Source organism: Lygodium microphyllum, chromosome 28 (assembly GCF_053477565.2).
Source record: "Lygodium microphyllum isolate KBCC chromosome 28, Lygodium_microphyllum_v1.1.10, whole genome shotgun sequence".
In the NCBI taxonomy this organism is placed as follows: domain Eukaryota; kingdom Viridiplantae; phylum Streptophyta; class Polypodiopsida; order Schizaeales; family Lygodiaceae; genus Lygodium; species Lygodium microphyllum.
This window is the reverse complement of record NC_141162.1, coordinates 56308265-56331776: the sequence shown is the minus strand read 5'-3', so window position 1 is coordinate 56331776 and position 23512 is coordinate 56308265. Positions and strand designations below refer to the sequence as shown.

General features: G+C 38.6%; 1 pseudogene; it reads right to left on the bottom strand.

Moving 5' to 3' along the window:
- Positions 1-220: 220 nt before the first annotated feature.
- LOC148011472 (importin subunit alpha-1b pseudogene) lies at positions 221-9061 on the bottom strand (annotated as a pseudogene).
- Between the last annotated feature and the right edge of the window lie 14451 nt (positions 9062-23512).

The window sequence follows — 23512 nt, the reverse complement described above, 5'->3', positions numbered from 1 at the left end:
AGCGCGTGTCATCTGTCAAAATCGCGTATATTTGCGCGGATAGTCTGTTAGATTCGCGTGTAAATTTGCAGCAAAACTGCGCAGAACGCGTGTATGGGGTCGTGTATTCGCGCGACTGACTGTCACTGTACACGCGCTTTTACACGCATGTCTCCGGCCGCGATGATACACGCGCTATTACACGGGCCCGACACTTTTTTTCCCAAGTCATTTTGTGCGGCTAGGAGCGCGGGTATGAGCCCGATCCCTTGTAGTGAAGCAGCTGTAATTTATCAGAAGCAACGTTCTCATCTTCCTCCTCATCCAGTCAGTATGTTTCCAAGAGCTTCAATGCCTTCTCATAAATGTCAGAATTGTCATGGGTCTGTAAAGTCTCAATCTTTTCAACGCCTTCTACTTTATCAATATACTGAGCATACAAATCGATGCCACCTATATTACCAAGGTCCTTCTCGGCTTCCCCAACCCTCAATATGTTTTCTAATCCTTCCAAACACACCGTCACAATTCGAGGATCCGAACAGGTCAATAGATCACACAATGGCTTGATGCAACCTTGGCTTATAAGGTACTTTATCTGTTCGTGTGTACCACCCGATGTAGCATTTGATATAGCCCAAGCTGCCTCTTTTTTAATCTCAAATTCTGCTGTACCAAGCAATGATACAAGAGAAGGGATGATGTTTGCATCAATAACGGCCTGAATTTTCTCTTTGTTCCCAGCAGTTATCTTTGATATGGTCCGACATGCTTCCTTTTTTATGCTTCTTTTGTGGTTGTAAGTGAGCAAATTTAGAAGGCAGGGAAGTACATTGTGGTTGAGAAGATACTGTGTCTGTGCATCATCCCCTGTGACAATATTGCCCACTGTTCGTAACGCAGGGATGAGGACCAATGGAGATGGATGCAGAAGCAATGCAACAAGCCTCGGGCAAACACCAGCTTCTATAACTGCCTGAATTTTATCATTTGTGCCATCAGAGAGGTCTCTCCAGAGGTATTATTCAAGCCAGAACTTTTAAGGTCAAATTCGATATGACGAACATCTCTGTCATCTGCATTTTCTGTAAGTCGTTTATTGCATATCATACGAGCCAGAAAGGGTTTTTGTGGACCAATAATCGAAGGATCTTCTCGTTCTGCAGTATCAATCGGTCCATACGTTCCAGGCATACTGTCTTCTCCGTGATATCCCTTGGTCGTATCAGCTTGTAGTCAAGCAGCACCATGAAAGGCCTCCAAAACAAAAGGATCATCGCATCGACTTCATGGGTCAACTTGATTGAGCTCTTCTGCTGTATGGCTGCAGGATGTCCTCTTGCAGTTGATTTTGCACTTCTCTCCTTTCTCTAATCACAGATCAATGATGTCGATGCTAGTTGTTGCCACATGTACTAATAACAATTCTCTCTATGCCATAGAAGTAAGGATTCGCTATAGCAGTTTCAAAGGGCATGATCATCATGATAATCGAGCACAGCCTCCCTCTTACTCCATCGAACGTCCATCGAATTCGTTGACGGCAAACCCTCCATCGTTTCCCGTCTATCTTCGGCTTCTCTTTCGTCATCTAGAGCTCGCTAATGCTTCCAGTCCTCTTCTCGTTCCTGCCATCCTCTCCTTCGTTGTCATCGCTACAGCTTTGTCTTTGTCACCTCCATGTCTGTCTTCTGCCTTGCTCTAGCTTCACCGTCTCCTTTGTCCGCGACTGACTATTGTGTTCAATCCCCTCTCGTATTGCAGTAGCTTTGTTGCTCCTCAGTCCGCCATCTCAGTCCGATGTCTTCCTATCATCACTTTCCATTCGCTCCCTCCATCAAGCATTGACTGAACTCTAAGAGATTGACATGATGCTATCGATATACGTGCACAATCAAGCCACGATAGATCCCCAAGGATACTACGAAGGCAACACATGGATATGGGTGCCAAAGAAGGGAGATCCTAGGAGCATAGCCCAACCACGACCATCGCTTGCCACCCCATCTCCAGGAAGCCCCACCCTTGCTAATGCAGTGAACACCCAGGAATCCCAAGCTGCAAAGCCTACAGAACCCGTGATGATTTCAGTAAAAAAAACCCCAACCAATCTATCAACCAATGTAGGAGCTTGATACCTCGGAATCATCTAAGTTTAAAGAGCTTGGCACTCGCTGTGTAAGAGGAAAACAATGCACCATCTATGCCACTAGAGCCACCCTCAATATCCCAAAGCAGCACTGGACACACAGATCAGACTACGTAGTTACCCTTAGAGACACAATTGTCTAATCAGCTATCCCTCGAACCATCACTGTTTGGCTCAATTCCACCTCAACCACTAGCATGTCTATGCATGTTTGTGTGTGTGTGTGTGTGTGTGTGAATTCAAGTGATATTAAGAGTGTGTTTTAAAATCTATTGCTTCTAGTTACAAAGCTTTTTTAATCTCATGCATGTGTGCATGTGTTTATAGAAATCCTATTGGTACACATAAATAAAATCTTAGATATAACATCCATGAAACTACAAAATCTTTGAGATTTTCCAAAAAATATTTGTTTAAATATATGTGCACACACATATGTGGATTGAGATATGCAAAATAAATGGTACATGTAATTCTCTTACCTGGTGACCCTCATTTCACCCTCTTAAAGCTTAGCACATATTTTATAAACTCAAAACATACATCTAAAATGAATTCTAAGTTGTTGACAAAGACAATATTCATGGATGCAACTTAAAACAAATCCAACTTTCAGAATTTGATAACCTTAAAGCACATATGATTTGCACACACGTACTCACGCGTGCACACACACACATCTTTGTAGGAGCATAATGCACTCATTAGAATAACATTCAAGTCATCATTCTATACCTATGCTTGATATCTCTACAATGCATGGGTTTGATAGGGGCTCCATTTCTTGCAAGTTTGAATCTTTGTGTGGGGAGCATTTTTAAGAGTACATAAGCAGGTATATTTTTAATAACAATTAAAGCATGATTTTGATATTCTATTTTTTTTTTAAAGATCACTCAAAAAATAATTTTATGAAAACATATAGAATATGGAGGCATATAGATTGATATATGCAAAATTAATGGTATGGTTCATTTTCCTTGCTCCCTTCCTTTGACTGTCTCCTCACCTCTCAAATCTCAAAATGTGTTTTATATTCAAGTGTTGCACATACGATGAGTTGGGAGTTGCCAATATGATCATACATGTGATAATTTAACATAATAAAGAATTAGGACTAGAACATGACTTTTACCACCAAGTTCTAATTACATTTTCCCAATTGATAATATATGTGAATTATTATTTGCGCTACCTTCATTCTATATAGATAACTAGGTGGGTGACTGTCAACAGCCTTATCCATGCAAGAATAGGTGGGGGAACATGTACTTTTCATCATAAATCCCCTTAGCCTCATAGTTATATACACATATTATAGATATGTATGGTACACTTTGATAGTTTTAAAATAAGACAACGTGGTGTAGGATAGAGAAGCTAGCCACACGTAATCACATGATACACACATACGTGTGTTTGTGCATCTGTGCTATGTATGTATATGACCAACAACATAAAAAATATCAATCAGTTTCCTAGATTAAATCTTCAAATGGTTCTTCTCTCTATAACCCTTCTAATTTAGAAATTAATGTTGTACTCCATGTCAACTTGGATGAGAGTTAGAAAGCTACAATGATATGAATCCCTACTATCCAACGAGAAAATGCAGTTTTGGATAAAAGTTCTTGTGTGGTAGAAAACTTATGAAATAAATATTTATTTTATATTTAATCACTATTTAATGGGTATTGTGGGCTACCATTTACTGGACACAATTTCATAGGGATAAGATCCACACACATCTAATGATGGTCTCATAGATCCTTTGCAAGACCAGAGTGTTTACCTGGTAGGGTGAATTGTGTTAATTATGCTTGAGGGTCAGTTCACCTTGAGCTTCATACATAAACATATAGTTTTCTATATGCTTTACAACCTCAAATGAATGGCAGGATTTATGTGATCTCTAAGCTAGAAGGGAAGCAGTGTCAAGCATCTTCATGAAAATGCAAAACCCCTAGGAAAAGTGTAGATAGGTTGGATTTTTGCTAGCTTAGTCATTTGTGTGATTGTTTTCTTTATTGTTTTGTATTTGGATTTTCCATGTTTATTGGCTTAGGATTTGTTTTAGTCATTTTTCTTGGATTTTTTGAGTGTGGAAACTTGATGACCTTGGTCGAGTTTGGTATATTTTTGGACAAGTTGGAATTGGAGTTCCTTGATAGTTGCTAAACATTGTGGAATATGTAACTTTTCATGCTAAGATTCTTGCACATCATAGGGATTACGGGTTCACGAGTACTTCACATTGTCACATGGAATTCACATGGGGATTTGTGAAAGTCACTCACTGCAGGGACGCTTAGAAAGATGGGAGCAAAAGATGATGAAGAGTGCTTAACTCAAGGCAAATTCATAGAGAAGAAGAAGTTTAGATGCAAGAAGAATTCTCAAAGTAAGTTCATGAGCTAAGGATAAATTTTGTTTGAATAAGAAGATGAAGCCAACATAGATTTATGTTCCCTTCAAGGCACAAATTGTCGAAAAGACGCGCTCCTCCAATCATAAAGCTTGGACCTCCATATACGTCAACAAATTCATGCAAATCTTCTTTGGTGCTCTATGGAACAAGAACCAAAACAAGGTGCTTTCACATATGTTGATACATAAATGATCAAATTTGCAGCATTAAGAATACCCATCTTCTCTTGCATTACTTTAGTATCTTCTTCTTCCATGCAATATTTACACCAAGGTTGACAATACCACTGGTAGAAAGGAGCTTCTTAAACCCTCCATAAAACATCATGAGAGGTCTAAGAAGCCAAGCTAAAGGCTTGTCAGCTAAAGATAAACCTTTGTTTGTTAGGAGCAGTGCCCTCCTTGTTGCCCACCAAGAAAGATGCAATATTAGCCAAGGTTACTATAGTCGAGAATGATAATGGGTCTGAAGTTTCATGCTATTGCCACCAATAACAATAGCGTAGTCATAGACTCCTAGAAAAGATAAACTTCAATCATTGAACTCCCTTATAAGCTTCCTTACAATTGATATTGTTGTTGTCAACTACAAAAATCCTTGCATTAATCTTGCAAAAGCTAACCTCCATTCTAGGTTATTCCACAATCATATTCAAGGCAACACCATGAGGTGACAACTACCTCCAAATCTCCTACTTCATCATCAAATCCTTCCCTTAAGCACTTTGGTGCCTCATGATCACGGAATGAAGGTGAATCAGTGACCCTCTAGAGTATCAAGGAAGAGGAACATGCACATCAAGATCAGCCAAGTGTTGGAACTACAAGTGATGACGAAAGGAAACACTCTCTTCCTCCTATCCTCTTTGTATTACGCTTCCTGCTTCAACAGGCATTCACTCTGGTGCCATAAGCATGAGAGTAAAGCCCTCAATTATTGCCATCTTGTCAGTCCTGTCATCAGAAGCAGCTTTATTCTTGTTGCTCTCTTGATCAGTGACAATTGACTCCCCCTAGACCTGTGAGATCACCTCCTTGAGCTTATCTTCCTCCCTTTATCACGCAATCAACTTCTGTTGCACACATATGGTGAATCAACTCTGGGTCTTTCTCGACTTCCTTCACATCAACTTCCTCCTTCTATTCATGTAGCCATCATACACTCCATGAATGATGAGAGAGAACAAAATGTGAACATGATATCCCCCATAATTCAGCATAGAGGAGAACATATCATGTCCTCCCCTCCCGGTGGAAGCCATGTTGGTTCTTCTTAGTTATCATCCTCTCCTCCTTTTTCACTCTCTTCTACAATCGCATATCTCCTCCACACATGGTCCAAAAAGCTTGTAGATTTTCTTATTAAAGCTAAGGATTTATTTACGAAAAGCTATTCTCTCCTATCGTTATCATGTCCCTTTAATCTTCCATTCATACTAGACTTGTAAAGTGAGGGATAAAAAGAATTCCAAAACCTGTGATTATCATCTTTTTGTGAACCTCCTCTACCTGCATTCAAGCTTTTCCTAGAGTCATTGGCATTTCCTTTCGTCAAAACATCATTTCCCATGAATTGCCATGACAAGAGAAGAGTGTTTAAGACTCTTTATGAAGGGAGCATCTTGTAGCGGTATGCAATGTTCCTCCCATTTTGGAGCATTATGGCAGAAACATTTGTTGCATTTGAGCGTGATGATATTCTACAAGTTATAGCATCATTGTCAGTGTTAACCGCCGGGAGACTACCACATAGAAATTCTAGCTTCAATTGATGTTAAACTTGACCACACGATGTAGTGGTGCCTCATTAGACTTTGTTGATACATTCAACTGTTGACTGAAAGAAGCATCCAAGTTCATGCTCTGCTCTTGCTTTGAAAGTGGTACAACATCCATCACAATATAAATCACTTTTAATCTTAACTCATAAAACAAAAGGGAAACCATTTAACAAAAAAATGCAAGCCAATGTCCAAGTCTGTTGTGGGGTTCTGCAAGATTCAAATGTTTCTCCCATTTCTTTCCTTCACTCCCATGCTAGCAAGAACCGTATTCAAAGAAGCTTCACTGTCATCACTTCCCACCTTAATTCATGCATTCTACCCTAACAAGAAAATATTCTTTGAAATAGAACTTCATGTTAGATCCATGTGATGCAATCAATCAAACAATGTCCACACAAAAATTATGAATGCATTGAAAAGAATGTGCCTAGCCTAATTACATGTGCTCATGCGTCATGCAAAATGAAAACACAAAAGACACACACAACAGAAAACAAATTCCTAATGATGCCAATTAATGTTTTCAAATTCTTAGAAAAAAACTATGCCCTTAGGTTTGCAGTGGTGGACGTGTAGTGGCATGACATCTAGACAAATTGAGGATTCTCGTCTCGCGGTTCAATTACCAGAAGGCACCGGTGGGCCCCCATTTTTACTGGAGATCACAAGCACGAAGAAAGAAAACACTCAAAGAACTCAAAACGATTTGATTCACAAAAGTTGTTTACCCAAATTCCAATTTGTCTGGCTACTCAATGCTAGGAACAAATTCTAAATGCAATTCAGAGTTGTAGTCACACTCCATGATGTGCACTCCAACTCTTTGACTACAGTGCACATATCTTAGTAGTCCACTGTAGTCACACGATTATCATGCTTCAACTTGAAGCATTTTTTATTGCAACAACTCTTGAAGCATTCAAATCTATTTTATTCCCTGATAACTACCATGACAATGTTTGGATTTCCATGTTTCTGAAGTTTCTTGTCCCAGAGGTTGCAAAAAAAAAACTACTAGCTAGTTGATGCCTTCATGATTCAATGAATGCATGATGCTTATGGGGCAGGAGGATGCATGAGCCTCTTGTTGTTTCAAATGAACATCACACACATGGCAGAGTTGCAAAACTGTTATTACACCACATCCTGCATAGACCATCTATCTGCTTGCCTTCTGATCAACCAATTAAACTAGTTTGACTGGACCCATTCAGTTCTCTAGGCATGAGGCTGGATACAAACCAACAAAGGCACCTATCATCAGTGCTAAATTCGCAGCTTCTCCTTTAAGTGTTAATGGTGTTCGTGCTTTTGGTCTCAGTGAACAGACAATAACTATTACATGTCCATCGCCACATCAATCTTTGGTTTCCCATTTGATGTATTCTCGAGCCCTCTGCTTCCATTGTAATCTTCCACCCTCTCGAGCTCATGTCAGCTTCTTCTTCTTTTTATCTGATCTTCAGACTTTGGCTTTTAGCTTTGTCTTCTCACTAACTTAGAGGATGTCTTCTTGTTTGCTAAAAAGAAAATTTCTTTTTCTTTGTTTTGATTGTGTGTAGGCTTCTCGGTGAGATTTCTTTTCAAAGTCTGCTATCCTTTCCCTTCTTCAATTCCAATAATATCAGTCATGCATTGGCTATCGACCACAGAATGCTGATTGAAACTCCTTTCATTCATCTGCCGATGATGTAGCACTATGATCATAACCTGCAGGACTTCAACTACTTGGACTTTGGTCATAGCCATAGCTTGGACTATATCAACAATGAGGAAGAGGGTTATGAGTATGTGCTCAACCTCCAGTTCCTAGAAATAAGTAGACGACTCCAATACTTCAACTTCAACATCATCGAATTACATAATTCAATGTGACGATAACACAAACTCGAGGAGTTTTCCAAATTAATTCTTGATAGCTAAGCTCCACTCAGGGCACCATAATTTCATGCTCGACGACCACCCTTCCAATGTTGTCCTCTACGTGAGGGAGAAAATAGAAAGAAAGGTACCCTTCCTTTTTAGTGCTGATCTTCCTTTTTAAAAAAAATCCTCCTCGTCCTACCCAAAACCTTGTCGAGCATTTTTAAAACAAGATAGAGGTGGCACATCTAAAAGTAAGATAACTTTGACCTCTCGAAGAACCCTGCTTCAATGGAAGCGCCCATGGCAATAGCTTCATCCACCTTTTAACATTTTTGTTTGGATCTTTACTAGATATATTGGCTACAAAATCACAAACCCTAGGCATTTGGGTCACTTCCCCAACCAAGAGTACTTCATCTAGCTCACTAGGTTTCAACCCTCCTTTTGCTAGACAATCATTGCATAGTTTGCGAGTTCTTTCAATCAGGTCCATCACCAGGGCCTCAAGCTTGGATCATGTTAGGGTGAGGTTGAAATGCTTCGGACTAGTTGCGTGAGCCATAAGAAAGGGAAATTGTATGTCTGTTTTCATGGAAGTAGAGAGCTCAACTTTACCTTTTTCAGTAGCCTCACACAACCTTTGAAGAGCAAGGTTATCTTTTGTGATGACCATGCCTTCTTGCTTGTTGAACTCTTGAACAAAATGCTTAATCAGTGCATTGTTGAAATATTCACCACCAAGGAAAATGCCACCATTGTTGGCTTTCACCTCAAACACACATTCCAGCATCTCCAAAATAGAGACATCAAAAGTGCCACAAGCTTTCAAGCTGCAAACAAATGTGGTAACACGCATAGTAAGACCTCTCAAGGTCCATTTCATGCGGAAGACAATTCAATGCTTCCTCTTTAAGCCCATGTTCAACATATCATGCAATCAGTGCATTCCATGCAATTCCATCTAGATCTACATAGACCTCTCTTCCAATCCTCTCTTTCATTAGTTCCAAATGAAGTTGCTAGCCTGTGAGCTTCATTTCTTTGAAACACATCAATGTTTCTTCACAAAATCCATGTTCAGCATATGCTGTGGTGAATGCATTCCACGAACTTTCAATTTTCATAGGAATCCTATCAAACACTTGCCGTGCTTCTGCAAGAAATTGGCATTTACCACACATGTCCACAATTGTGTTGGCCACAAAAAGTTCTATTTCCAAACCAGGTTTCTTTGTTTTAACATGTAAAAGATAACATGTCTCTAAATATTTTGTAACACCAACAACTTTTAAGAACAAACGTGAAAAGTGACAAAATCAGGATACTCCAAAGTGGCTTCACAGTAGTGGATGCACATCATCAAGACAATGTAGCAGTTGTCGATACACTACACTCAGGGTTCATCTCCTGATTTTTCCAAATATTTCCATGCCATGGTTTGGATTTATGAACGTTTTTGCACCATCATTGAGCACTAGCACAACATGAGGTGGCCCACTATAGCTATATACAGTAAATGTTAGCTGCACATGCACTTGAGAGAGCACCTTTCATTGAGCACTCATTGTTTCTTGCACGCACGAGAGTTAGGATATTCATCGCTAGATTAGGAGATTTGGTTAAGTGGTAAGGTGGTTGGGTGAGTTTGAGGGTCATGAAGGACGCCAGCAGTTGCGATATGGGTGGTTTTCTTGATCGACATCCTATGGACCATCATTTCTTGAGCGATTGTGAGAATTTGGTTGAGTGGAGTGGAGTACAATATTTTCTTGCTGAGTGTTGAGAGGTGAGGATAAGGATCTTAAATAATCAAGGAATTGTGTTTGGATTTTGCATGACACAGGAGCACATGTTAATAGGCTAGGCACAATTTCTTCAGTGCATACATTATTTTATGTGAAGCATAGCTTGATTGATTGCATATCATGGATCCATCATTGTATATTTCTCAAATCATGAATGGATGGGCATGAAGTTCTATTTTGTAGCATATTCTTGATAGGGCACATTGCATTTCAACATTTGTCAAAATTATCAACTGAAAGCACAAGTCATGGATTTCAAAGACAAGTAGCATGAAAATTCTTCTTGTCACGAGATTTTGTAGCATGTTTGCCCTATCGGTGGATCATGTTAGCTTGCACTTCAAGCTTTAAAGTTAGAAGTTGGAAGTTGGTGAAGGTTGTATTGGTCTAAGGGGATGCAAGAGACTATACTATCATTGGAACACAAATTTAGAAAATAAAACAAAGTAATATACAGAAAAAATGCATTCAGGAGATGGCATGTGGAGGTTGTGAAGAGGAAATTAAAGAAGACATATGGATCTTGGTTTCAATGCATGAAGAGTCTGATGCATCGGTCTCCAAGAAAAATGGCTTGGTAGGATCTAGGTGGAGTAGGATTGGGGCAGTGGTGGTAAAAGTAGTCTTTAGGGTCTACAAGGCCGTCTCGGCTTTTGGGGTCCATGAGAACTTGTTTCCTCTGAGTTTGGTGTATGACTATCTTTGAGTAATCCTTGATAAATATAATGTAGAAGTTGGTAAAGTCAAGAAAGCATTGGACATCACAGACACGTGGGTGTCTGCTAGTCAAGAATAGTCTCGATCTTCTTGGGGTCCATAAAGATTCCTCTCTAGGAGACATGGTATTCAAAGAAGTCCACTTATGTCTGATGGAAGAAACACTTCTCAAGTTTTGCATATAGTCCTTTTTCTTTGAGCTTTTTCAAAACTAATTTTGCATGGTGCTCATGCTCCTTTGGATCTTTTGAGAATATCAAGATATCATCCAAGTATATTACTATAAAATGATATGGATACTCTTGGAAGATATCATTTATCATATGTTGGAACACTACAAGAACATTGTGAGACCTAATGGCATAACAACATACTCCAAGTGACCATACGTTGTGTGGAAGGTTGTCTTCCATTCGTCCCCTTCTATGATCCGTGCAAGATTGTAAGCCCCTCATAGATGAATCTTTGTGAAGTTCTAGGATTTTCCAAGGCGTTCCAAAAGCTCTAGTATCAAAACAAAAAATGGTATCGATCCTTGACTATTATCTTGTTGAGTTGTCGATAAACCACAAACATTCAAAGCGACTCGTCTTTCTTCTTCATGAATAGAATTGGGGCTCTACCACGAGACTTTGAGTGCTTAATGAACCCCTTGGCTAAGCTCTCGTAGATGTTCTTGTGTGGTTCATCAGGAAATAGCCTATAGATGGATCCAGAAGGTAGTTGAGTCCCCCTCATGGAGTTCAAAAGAACAATCATATGGTCGGTGTTCGAGCAAGAGATCTACATTCTTTTTTTCAAAGACATCTTGAAATTCTTGATAATGGCTTGGTAGCTTCACTTATCCTTACTAGATTCTTGAGCTAGTATATAATATATCATGTAGGTCGGTTCCTGCCTTACTATGTGCATAAAGGCTTTGGCTCCTAGATATACTGACTTTCCCTGATTTTCATTACGTGTAATCTTTTGCTTAACCCAATCAATTTTTGGGTTGTGTTTCTTTAGCCAAGGCATCCCAAGGATGATTGGATTTGTGGGACTAGATATGATATTAAAGCATACACGAGATTTATGATCACCAAGAGTTACCATGAGTAGTCAGGTTTCCTTGGTAATATCTCGAGATGCTATAGGTCTTCCATCCATGACTTTAGCTGGTGCATGATTAGTCTTTTGGAGTACTAGAATCTGGTATCTATTCACTAAGCCATCACCAATGAAACATGCATAAGCCTAGAAGTCGAGAAAGCTTTGAGGAAAATGGTCTATCTTGGCAAGATCATCTAGATTGTGACAAGGAAAGTTTCCATGGATGTGGTTGGGATCAAGAGACCCTTTCTTATATCAAGGTTTGGTTGTATGGTCTCATTCACACCTCGACATCCTCATTTTCCTTCACGAGGATGGTTGCAACAACTCTTGAGGTTCTTTCCTTCTTATTTAGGAAATTTAGGCAATGTATCTAGGGTTTCACAATATAGGCGTAGATGATTCGCTCTTCATCTTTGGTTTTCTTATGGGGTCAAGGGCTAGAATCTAGTATTATCTATTTCCATTGGTTCAATCTTGATTTCTTCTCTGATTGGGACTGGGTTCTATTGGCAAGGGATTAATACTTCTTGATTTTCTTGCTTCCTCTCGAACAGTCTATTATCACATTGGACGGCTTCTTGGATGGCTTCCATGATGATATAATCATTGAGTGTTCTTGCCTCAGGCATAGTGAGCATGAGGTCCTTGATGTTATCTCAAATACCCCATCTAATTTGGCTGATGAAATACTCATCATGCCAAGTGAGGTCATAGATTAATTGCATAAATTAATATGCATAAGTAGAGGCGGGCAGTTACCTTGTCATAGTTTATGATGTTTCGTTTATACTACTCAACTGGTGTTTGCATCTCCAAATGTGGAAGTAAGCTTGCAAGAAATGCCCATAGTTATGAAGTACTAGCATATTCTTTTCCAAGATTGAGGTGCACCATGATAAAGTTTGAGCACAAAGAAAAATCCCAATTAATCCCACCTTGGAAGTATCATCTGGATACCTATCCAATTGCATGCAGATACATAGCTTTACTTGTTGTATGAATCTCCTGAACTTTGAATGACTACCATTGAACTTCTCTAACATGCTAATCTTGGTTTCTCTTGTTGGGGGTTGATAAACATGCATAATCATTTGATCACTTATTTTGCTATTTTGTAAGTGTCAAATCTGGTATTGCATCTCTTGAAGTGCAGGGCCTAGATGTATAAGATGTTCTATTTGAAGTTGTGCTTATTGTTCATTCAAGCCTTTAATTTGTTATTGGAGGTTTTGAAGGGAGGTCACCATTCTTTCAAGGGTCACCCACATGGTGCTCAATAGGGCTAGAAAGTAGTCTTGCCAAACTATTACGGGAGTACTAGATTTTTCTTGAGAGACTAGACTAGATGTGAGATTTGATTTCAAGATAATCCCACATAGGGGCACAAGTACAATGATAACAAGATACAAAAAATCCCACAATCTGGGACCATAGGTATAAACAATAGGACTTGATAGGATATGAAGGATCTCGGAATCTGTGATGATAGGTATGGATACAAGATATCAGAATTACAAGATCTTCCTTGACAAAGATGAACAAGATACAAGATAGTTCATACTATGAGATTACAAGGTGACAAGAAAAAATGAGTATAATGGAAGATAAGACAAGGCTAGATACCATGACTAGATAAGAACTAGAATTGGGACTCAAAGTTACTTATTTGGAGGTCTCGACTCCTTGAGATCCCAAGACTGGCATTGGCAACACTAAGGAGCTCTATGGCTAGCCCCTCCTTGAGCCCTCCTTTTATAGGTGTTGGAGCATGGGTAAAGATCTTTTAGAAATTTTCATGATGGCATCATCAATGATGCAAACAATGATGTGTTGTATCTTCTAGAAGATTCTATGATGAGATGGAAAGGGTGGGTTTGCATGGTTGGCTTGAGGATGTCCTGTTAAGCGTGCATTCACATGGGGTGTGGATTCATAAGGCATGAGCAATAAATAATCTGTACAATTGATAATGACATGTTTGTGACATATTATCAAATATGTTTATTCACATATCAATAGCATTTTGTATGGGATCATCTATCAATTCTACATATGTCAACCTCCATATTGTACAACTCTTTTGCAACACCCTTTTATAATCTCTACTATATATAGAGGAATACCATTCATGTAGAGCATATATAGTTATAAGCATATAATTTTAATTTTCAAAATACATTTTAATGATGCAAAAATATCAACTTCATAATTTTTTAGTACTATTACACACACACACACACACACACACACACACACACACACACACACACACACACACACACACACACACACACACGCACACGCACATGCACACACATGGCAAGTCATCCACATGTAAAAAAATCCAGTCATCCAATAGATGACTATGATGACCAAACCTGCATCTCCCTTTCTCACATAAATTGAGTGATTAGGATTAGAAACATAAAAGCCAATTTTGACAAGATACTCTCTGATCTTGTCAAACTATGCTCTAGGTGCTTACTTCAGTCCATAGAGCACTTTCTTTAACATACACACATACGTGGGATGCTCTACATCCTCATAACCTATTAGATGTTGCATATACATTTCTTCTTACAATTCATCCTGCAGCAAGAAGTCATTGTTTATATCCATTTGCTATAAACTCTAATCTTTGGCTACTGTCAAAGTAATCATACATCTAACACCTAGCAAGGAGGCGAGAAGGGGAATGTTGGGCCATGGTGGCCCTATACAGGGTGAGCTTAGGGCGATAGCTAGGCAACCGGCAATTGACAAGGCATTGAGGCATGGGTATGATAAGACAAGGGTGAGACAAGAGAGATGACAAGTGGATTGATAGGTAAGGCTCTATGGACACTATCATGGTGCAATGGTGAGTGCAGGCTACCACCATGGATAATAAGGGTGGTATCAGGCAAAGAGACAAAGGTGGTTGATAGCCAAGGCAATGATGGAGATCTTGCACAATACCAAAGGGGGGTAACTATTTTGGTGTTTTTTTTTGGGCCAGGCAGAATTTCCCTCCCACCCTCTGCCCCCATGGCCATTTGCTGCTGCTGCTACTTCTTTTACTTCTTCTTCTTCTTCTTCTCCTCCACCACCTTCTCCTTTTTCTCCTCTTCTCTTTTTCTCCTCCTTCTTCTTTTTCTTCTTCTCTTTTGTTGACACTTTGCTCTCTTTCTTTTATTACTTCCTCTCCTTCCTCTTCTGTTTCTTCTTCTTTTTCTTGTTTTCTTCTTTTTCTCTCCTTTTTCTTCTTTCGTTATTCCTATGCTTATTCTCCTTCTCCTTCTCCTTCTCCTCCTCCTCCTCCTTCTCTCCTTCTTCTTCTTTTCGCTCCTTCTTTTTCTTTTACTTCTTTCTCTATTCTTAACCACTAATTAGACTTCTAGAAAATACAACGATTTCTTGAATCCAATGACAACCATGAATAAATCCAAAACCATTCCAACTTTTTTAAATTGTAAAATAAAAAGATAAAATCAAACAAACAAAGTAAAGTAGATGATTCTTACTAACAAAAAATTGCAATCTTCCTACCAATAAAATTTACTCCCTTCATTAATGAATTCAAATCCTAATTAAATATTTGCATTTCATAGTGGGCCTTTTTGCATCTCTCCTATTTCAAATGTGTAATACACGATGACTTCATGGTCGATGTGTCCTTGGTCTCAACAACAACACAACCAAAATGTTGTGCTACATGAGCTCAACTTATTGGCATGTTTGACACACTCTAATTCCTTCAAGAGCTTTGATGCATGAGAATCAATGACTATCTCTCACATAGTCTCTTGCACACAAATGCAACCATTTGTTTATAATGAGTGGCATGGCCGTCCTTCAATCCCATGAAGGATGCACTTTGCACACTCCATGATCCAAATGAGTGTCCATTTGACTCTCAACCCTCTATGACCTCGACATGTGAAAGAGAAGCATGGGGATACAAGAGAGTGCTAAGAGAGATGACAAGAAGAGCTTCACCCTCTTAGTCCCTCACCCTCGTTCTCTCACTCTCTTGCTCTCAATCTCTCACTCTCACCCTCACTCTCTCATGGTAAAAGTAAGAAAGCAAGTTCACAAAGTTTTCATACACACGAATACCTTGCTCTATTCATTCTCACCCTTTTAATACATGAATTTTAGAGTTAGGTTTTTTCCGTCTCTCTTGGGCATCCAATTCACTTTTGGGCCACAAGATTGGTCATCTCTTATTGCATGATTTTCCTATGGTGCGAGTGAACTAGAAATTTTGCCATTTTTCCACGGAGCCTATGCTATCATTACAAGTTGCATGGAATCATGCCAAGTTTGTGGATTCACATAATAAATCAATACAATTGTTTCAACCTTTTGGAAATTCAATTATGCAAGTGCTTCATACACATTATGTTGTGGCTAATAATCCAAAAAATTAGGCTCCTTCCTTATGCTTGTTTGCTAGCACATTGCATACTGCTCACTTTTTACAACTAATACTATTTTTCAGAAGAGAGAGAGAGAGAGAGAGAGATAGAGAGATGTGTTGATAGGTGAGAGTACCAATACTCAATGGTTCTGATAATGCATGCTTTGATTTTATTGGGCCGCTTTGATTGTACATTGCTTTTACATTCATATTGACTTATTTTTTCAAGAATTTTTTTCATGTCTTGATGATAAATTTAAGGGTAGATATATGTTACATTTGGCTAGCTTCCTTTCAAGGAATGTCTAACAAGTTAGTACAAAATATATAAAGCATGATTGGGTCTATGAGAAGTAGTCTTATAGAAAATACTTTTGTTGGCATGACATTTTAGGTTCATTATAGTAAGTATCTATGAAAAAATATATCTTACCATAAGTCTTTTTTGCACATAGCTAGAGAGAGAGTGAGAGAGAGAGAGAGTTTGTACATGTGTATGTATTTGTTTGTGAATTCAAGTAATATTCAGAGAGTGTTTTAAAATCTATTGCTTAGTAGTTACAAAGCCTTTTTAATCTCATGCATGTGTGTATGTGTTTATACAACTATTTGTACACATAAATAAACTCTTAGCTATGACATCCACCATGAAACTACAAAACCTTTGAGATTTTTCAAAAAATATTTTGTAAATATATGTGCCCACACATATGTGGATTGAGATATGCAAAATTAATGGTATTAGTAATTCCCTCACCTCCTAACCCTCATTTCACCCTCCTAAAGTTTAGCATATCTTTCATAGACTCAAAACTTACACCTCAAATGAGTTCTAAGTTGCTGATAAAGACAATATTCATGCATGCAACTTGAAACAAATCCAACTTTGAACATTTGATAACCTTAAAGCGCGTGCACACACACACACACACACACACACACACACACACACATCCAAGTTTGAACATTTGATAACTTTAAAGTACATATGATTTGCACACACAAACATCCTCACACACACACACACATCCAATTTTGAACATTTGATAACCTTAAAGCACATATCATTCACACACACACATTGTTTAAAAGAATATATCTTATAGAGGATATTAATTATAGAATTGTGTCATATATAATATATGTTTTTTCTTTTACAAAATAAAAAAATCTAAATTATTTCAAAAAAAAATCAATTGATATCTTAAGTATTTATTGTTACTTTTGTTCATTACTTCATTCTCTAATCTTTAAGGCATTTTATCATCATCCATAATATTACCATCGAATATATTTTTAGCCTTTAGATATTATTTCAAGTAAAAGACCATCTTATATAAATAGTAATGATAATTCTAACAAACAAGAATTCATCCAATCACAAACTTTGAAATAAACATTGTAATCACAATCAACAAGAGGAGATACATTAGATTTGTAGTGATCAAGGTGAGAAAAAAATTATAGATGGAACATTCACTTGATTCATTGTGCTTAAACAAAAGGTACTAGATGGTGAATGACCGAGTTAATTTCTTCATTGAAGGTTGTGAGAATACACCTTGCGATGGTAACTTGTTTGGTCAAAATAAAGAAAATGTGGAAATTTATATGCTTAAGAGTGCAAAAATATTAGCCATGTTGACCAATACCTAAATGAAAAGAAATGAAGGTCAAGTAAAAGAAAAGGCTTTAGAAAAGCAAGGTGAAATTAAAGATGGAAGGGACTAGAAGCTACTATAAAAGATCAGGGGAGAAGAAGCTCATCTAATCAGTGGGAAGGAGAAGGCCATCTAGTCTGTGGGGAATCAACTTGAATAATCGACTCCCTATTATTCATGGCGGATGTGGTGATCATGAAGTAAAGGATCCTCAAGAATTTCATGAGGATTAATTACTTCAACATCGAATTGTCACTAGACTAATCTAAAACAACTATAGTTTAGAGATATGGGGGGAATAGGAGCATGAAGTCTCGAAGGGTGACTGCATGGTTATTAGAGCAACATTGCAAAAGAGCTGCAACTACTTTCAGCTTGAGAAAGTATAAAGCTATGAAGGAAATGGAGAGGAAGCACCCTAAATGTTGAGAAGCATTCTAGGAAGAAATATGGAGTTGAGTTAACTCGCTGTTTTGGCAAGAAGATGACGTAATGGAGTTATGTTTATAGCTCCATGTTTCGAGGAGAATAGGCTGATGTATGAATTACCATCTTTAAAGAGCTAGATGATACACTCATTTACAAAAGAGCCTACTAGAATTGTCATCATGGAGCTAAAGCATGAAAACTTGCACTCTATTATAGAGGGAAGATAACCTTCATGCTAATGAAGAGCTAGGAGTATAGTTGCTAGAGCTGAAGCGAATTTTAAAATTGAGCTAGGGTGCGTCATCTATAAAGTCAACTACGTATAACCACTCTCAATACAAAGTTTACTATACTAACCAACCATCAATCAACTAGTCAATATATACATTAGTTTGTAGATAGTTAACTATAAAGTATATTGATATTGGTACGATGTAACCGACGTACTCATTTTAGAAATTTGATCGATTAGTTACAACAATACATTACATGCACAACTACCCTCATTCAACATTCCTTGTAGTAATTGAACATCCAGAGACTAGTCAATTGCTGAATTAATATATCCATAACACTCAATCCATGCATTTATTGTATCCATACATTAGTTCAATTATCGCATGTACCGTAACCTCTTTATACAACATTTATCCTAGTGATTAAACATATATCAATTAGTCAATCCATCGATCAGTGAATGCATATATCAATTTTGTATTTTTTGTAAATTCTACATATACACTATACTTTTCACGACGTTATATTTAGACATTGATTTCTATCTTTTCGATATAAAAAGCATAATAGTCATCTGAGTGTATCCCTATCAATGTGGTATGGTTGTCATATTGATTGGCACGAGATTAATAGAATAGTTACGACATTATATGAGATGTGTGACCACGGGTAATAAAAAAACAATTAAAAATCTTTTCTTTAATCAAAGCTCGCTCGCGGGCTCTCTCTCTCTCTCTCTCATATCACGGGAGATGCCTATAAAACGGCCGGAGCCTGCACGCTCCGAAACAATATACCGCGTCTCTCTCTCTCTCTCTCTCTCTCTCTCTCTCTCTCTCTGCGTGCGCGCGCGTACACCGGCGAAGATGGCAGCCAAGATTACTTTTGGACGTGGCTGTGTACTGCTTGTAGTGGTAGCAGTTGCCGCGAGTATGGCGTGTGTGGCTGAGGCGAGCTGCCGGGTGGAGAACAAGTCAGGGCTGCCGGTGGTGCTGCTGCCGGTAGGGGTGGAGGTGAGCATCGAGGTGGCGGTGGGGGCTTCGGTGGAGGTGCCACCAGCCCAGCAGAAATGCTACCTCAAGAACCCCTCCTCCGGCCACCAGGTCGGCCCCCTCGACCTCCTGGACGGCACGATCGTCGCCATCATTGACGGCACCGTCAGCGGCACCGTCAGCGCCCACGTCGCTGCCTTTATCCATGGCGTCTTCACCCTCGGCGCCAGCCTTGCCACCAACGTCTAACTCAGTAGGTAGCAAGAATTATTAGCGCCATAAATTACAAGCCGTATTACTAATAAGCGAGCGAAAGAGGCTGCTCCACTCCATGCAGGGCTTGCTTCTCATATCATTTTGTGTTTTTCCTAGTAACGAGTACATAATGGTAAAACCTATCTTTTCAAGAACAACTTCCAAACTTGGTGTTTTCCTTCCAAGGATGCGTTCGCTCAATATAAAAATCAACCACAAGTCCTTCTAAACAAAAAGCTGGTGCGGCAACATGAATTTGGCTACTTTCAATCAATCAAGCAACGACCTAGATATAAGCTTCAAGAATGGTCTCTTTGTCTTTTTATGAAATAATACAACGATGATTCCAAATTCCTAGCTCTTTGAGAATAATATATATCCCATCTGTGGGTACCCTCCCACCTTTGTTCAAACTTGTAGATTGTTGTAACATCACATAGCCACTTTGATGACCAAGTTCTATAACCTAGAAAGGACATCATCTTAACAAGCTTCATAAGTAAGATTTTACCTTAGCAATGTTTTCTTACTTTTCTAGTTAAGGAATGAAAAATAGTAAAACATTTGACTCTTGAGTGATGTATAAGAACATGGAGATGAATAAGCATATCAATACACTACAACAAAAAAGCTCCATAGACGCGCTTGTAGACGCAATATTTGAACTGTGTTAAAAAATATCGGGCGCGTTTATTACCGCGTCTACTGCTGCGTCTAAAATTTTGCGTCTAAAAGGGTACTTATAGTGAAACTTACACGCCCATATACACGCACCTATTGATGCGCTCTATAATATATAATCATATTTATAAAAAATTGGATATATTTATATTATGCGTCTATACACGCATGTAACTGCGCGTCTAAAAAAGCGTTTACTCTGCAAGTTTTTGACGAGAATAGACACGCATTTTTCTTGCAATTTAGACTCGCTGATAGACGCGCAAAATAGAGATATGAAAAAAAAACCAAAGAGCATGTGGCTTTTCAAGCCACATGCTCTCTGGTTTTTTTTCCCCCATCAACATCAAATTGTATGCTTAGGAAAAACAGAGAAAGATTATTTCGAATATTTTTGTACTGAAAACAAAACAATGTATGTAGAACACGAAATTTCATATATATAGATGAGATTTTTTTACATGATGAGTTCTAGTGCTTGTGACCTCAAGCATGGTCATAGTAGCAAGCACTAGCTGAAAGTAATACATATAAAAAATGAAACTACAAGCCAAGGGGAGACATACATGCATGGGGCTCCTCTACATCTCCTCAGAAGAGGCATCATCATCGCTAACACCACCGCTGCCTGTGCCGCTACCGCTGCCGCCACTGCTACTGCTAGTCCCCCCTTCGCTATCCTCAACTGCATCAGGGTTCGCCTAGACAAAGGACTAAGGTATATAAATACCATTACAAATAATAAATTAGAGATATCTATAATTTTCATGTAAAGCTGCAGACAAATGTGGTAATACGCATAGTAAGACCTCTCAAGGTCCATTTCATGAAGAAGACAATTCAATGCTTCCTTTTTAAGCCCATGTTCAACATATCATGCAATTAGTGCATTCCATGCAATTCCATCTAGATCTACATAGACCTCTCTTCCAATCCTCTCTTTCATTAGTTCCAAATGAAGTTGCTAGCCTGTGAGCTGCATTTCTTTGAAACACATCAATGCTTCTTCACAAAATCCATGTTCAACATATGCTGTGGTGAATGCATTCCACGAACTTTCAATTTTCATAGGAATCCTATCAAACACTTGCCGTGCTTCTGCAAGAAATTGGCATTTACCACACATGTCCACAATTGTGTTGGCCACAAAAAGCTCTATTTCCAAACCAGGTTTCTTTGTTTTAACATGTAAAAGATAGCATGTCTCTAAATATTTTGTAACACCAACAACTTTTAAGAACAAATGAGGAAAGTGACAAAATCGGGATACTCCAAAGTGGCTTCAAAGTAGTGGACGTACATCATCAAGACAATGTAGCAGTTGTCAATACACTACACTCAGGGTTCATCTCCTGATTTTTCCAAATATTTCCATGCCATGGGTTGGATTTATGAACGTTTTTGCACCATCATTGAGCACTAGAACAACATGAGGTGGCCCACTATAGCTATATACAGTAAATGTTAGCTGCACATGCGCTTGAGAGAGCACCTTTCATTGAGCACTCATTGTTTCTTGCACGCACGAGAGTTAGGATATTCATCGCTAGATTAGGAGATTTGGTTAAGTGGTAAGGTGGTTGGGTGAGTTTGAGGGTCATGAAGGACGCCAGCAGTTACATATGGGTGGTTTTCTTGATCGACATCTTGAGGACCATCATTTCTTGAGCGATTGTGAGAATTTGGGTGGGTGGAGTGGAGTACAATACTTTCTTACTGAGTGTTGAGAGGTGAGGATAAGGATCTTAAATAATCAAGGAATTGTGTTTGGATTTTGCATGACACAGGAGCACATGTTGATAGGCTAGGCACAATTTCTTCAGTGCATACGTTATTTTGTGTGAAGCATAGCTTGATTGATTGCATATCATGGATCCATCATTGTATATTTCTCAAATCATGAATGGATGGCCATGAAGTTCTATTTTGTAGCATATTCTTGATAGGGCACATTGCATTTCAACATTTGTCAAAGTTATCAACTGAAAGCACAAGTCATGGATTTCAAAGACAAGTAGCATGAAAATTCTTCTTGTCACGAGATTTTGTAGCATGTTTGCCCTATCGGTGGATCATGTTAGCTTGCACTTCAAGCTTTAAAGTTAGAAGTTGGAAGTTGGTGAAGGTTGTATTAGTCTAAGGGGATGCAAGAGACTATACTATCATTGGAACACAAATTTAGAAAATAAAACAAAGCAATATACAGAAAAAATGCATTCAGGAGATGGCATGTGGAGGTTGTGAAGAGGAAATTAAAGAAGACATATGGATCTTGGTTTCAATGCATGAAGAGTTTGATGCATCGGTCTCCAAGAAAAATGGCTTGGTAGGATCCAGGTGGAGTAGGATTGGGGCAGTGGTGGTAAAAGTGGTCTTTAGGGTCTACAAGGCCTTCTCGGCTTTTGGGGTCCATGAGAACTTGCTTCCTCTGAGTTTGGTGTATGACTATCTTTGAGTAATCCTTGATAAATATAATGTAGAAGTTGGTAAAGTCAAGAAAGCATTGGACATCACAGACACGTGGGTGTCTGCTAGTCAAGAATAGTCTCGATCTTCTTGGGGTCCATAAATATTCCTCTCTAGGAGACATGGTATTCAAAGAAGTCCACTTATGTCTGATGGAAGAAACACTTCTCAAGTTTTGCATATAGTCCTTTTTCTCTGAGCTTTTTCAAAACTAATTTTGCATGGTGCTCATGCTCCTTTGGATCTTTTGAGAATATCAAGATATCATCCAAGTATATTACTATAAAATGATATGGATACTCTTGGAAGATATCATTTATCATATGTTGGAACACTACAAGAACATTGTGAGACCTAATGGCATAACAACATACTCCAAGTGACCATACGTTGTGTGGAAGGTTGTCTTCCATTCGTCCCCTTCTATGATCCGTGCAAGATTGTAAGCCCCTCATAGATGAATCTGTGAAGTTCTAGGATTTTCCAAGGCGTTCCAAAAGCTCTAGTATCAAAACAAAAAATGGTGTCAATCCTGGACTATTATCTTGTTGAGTTGTCGATAAACCA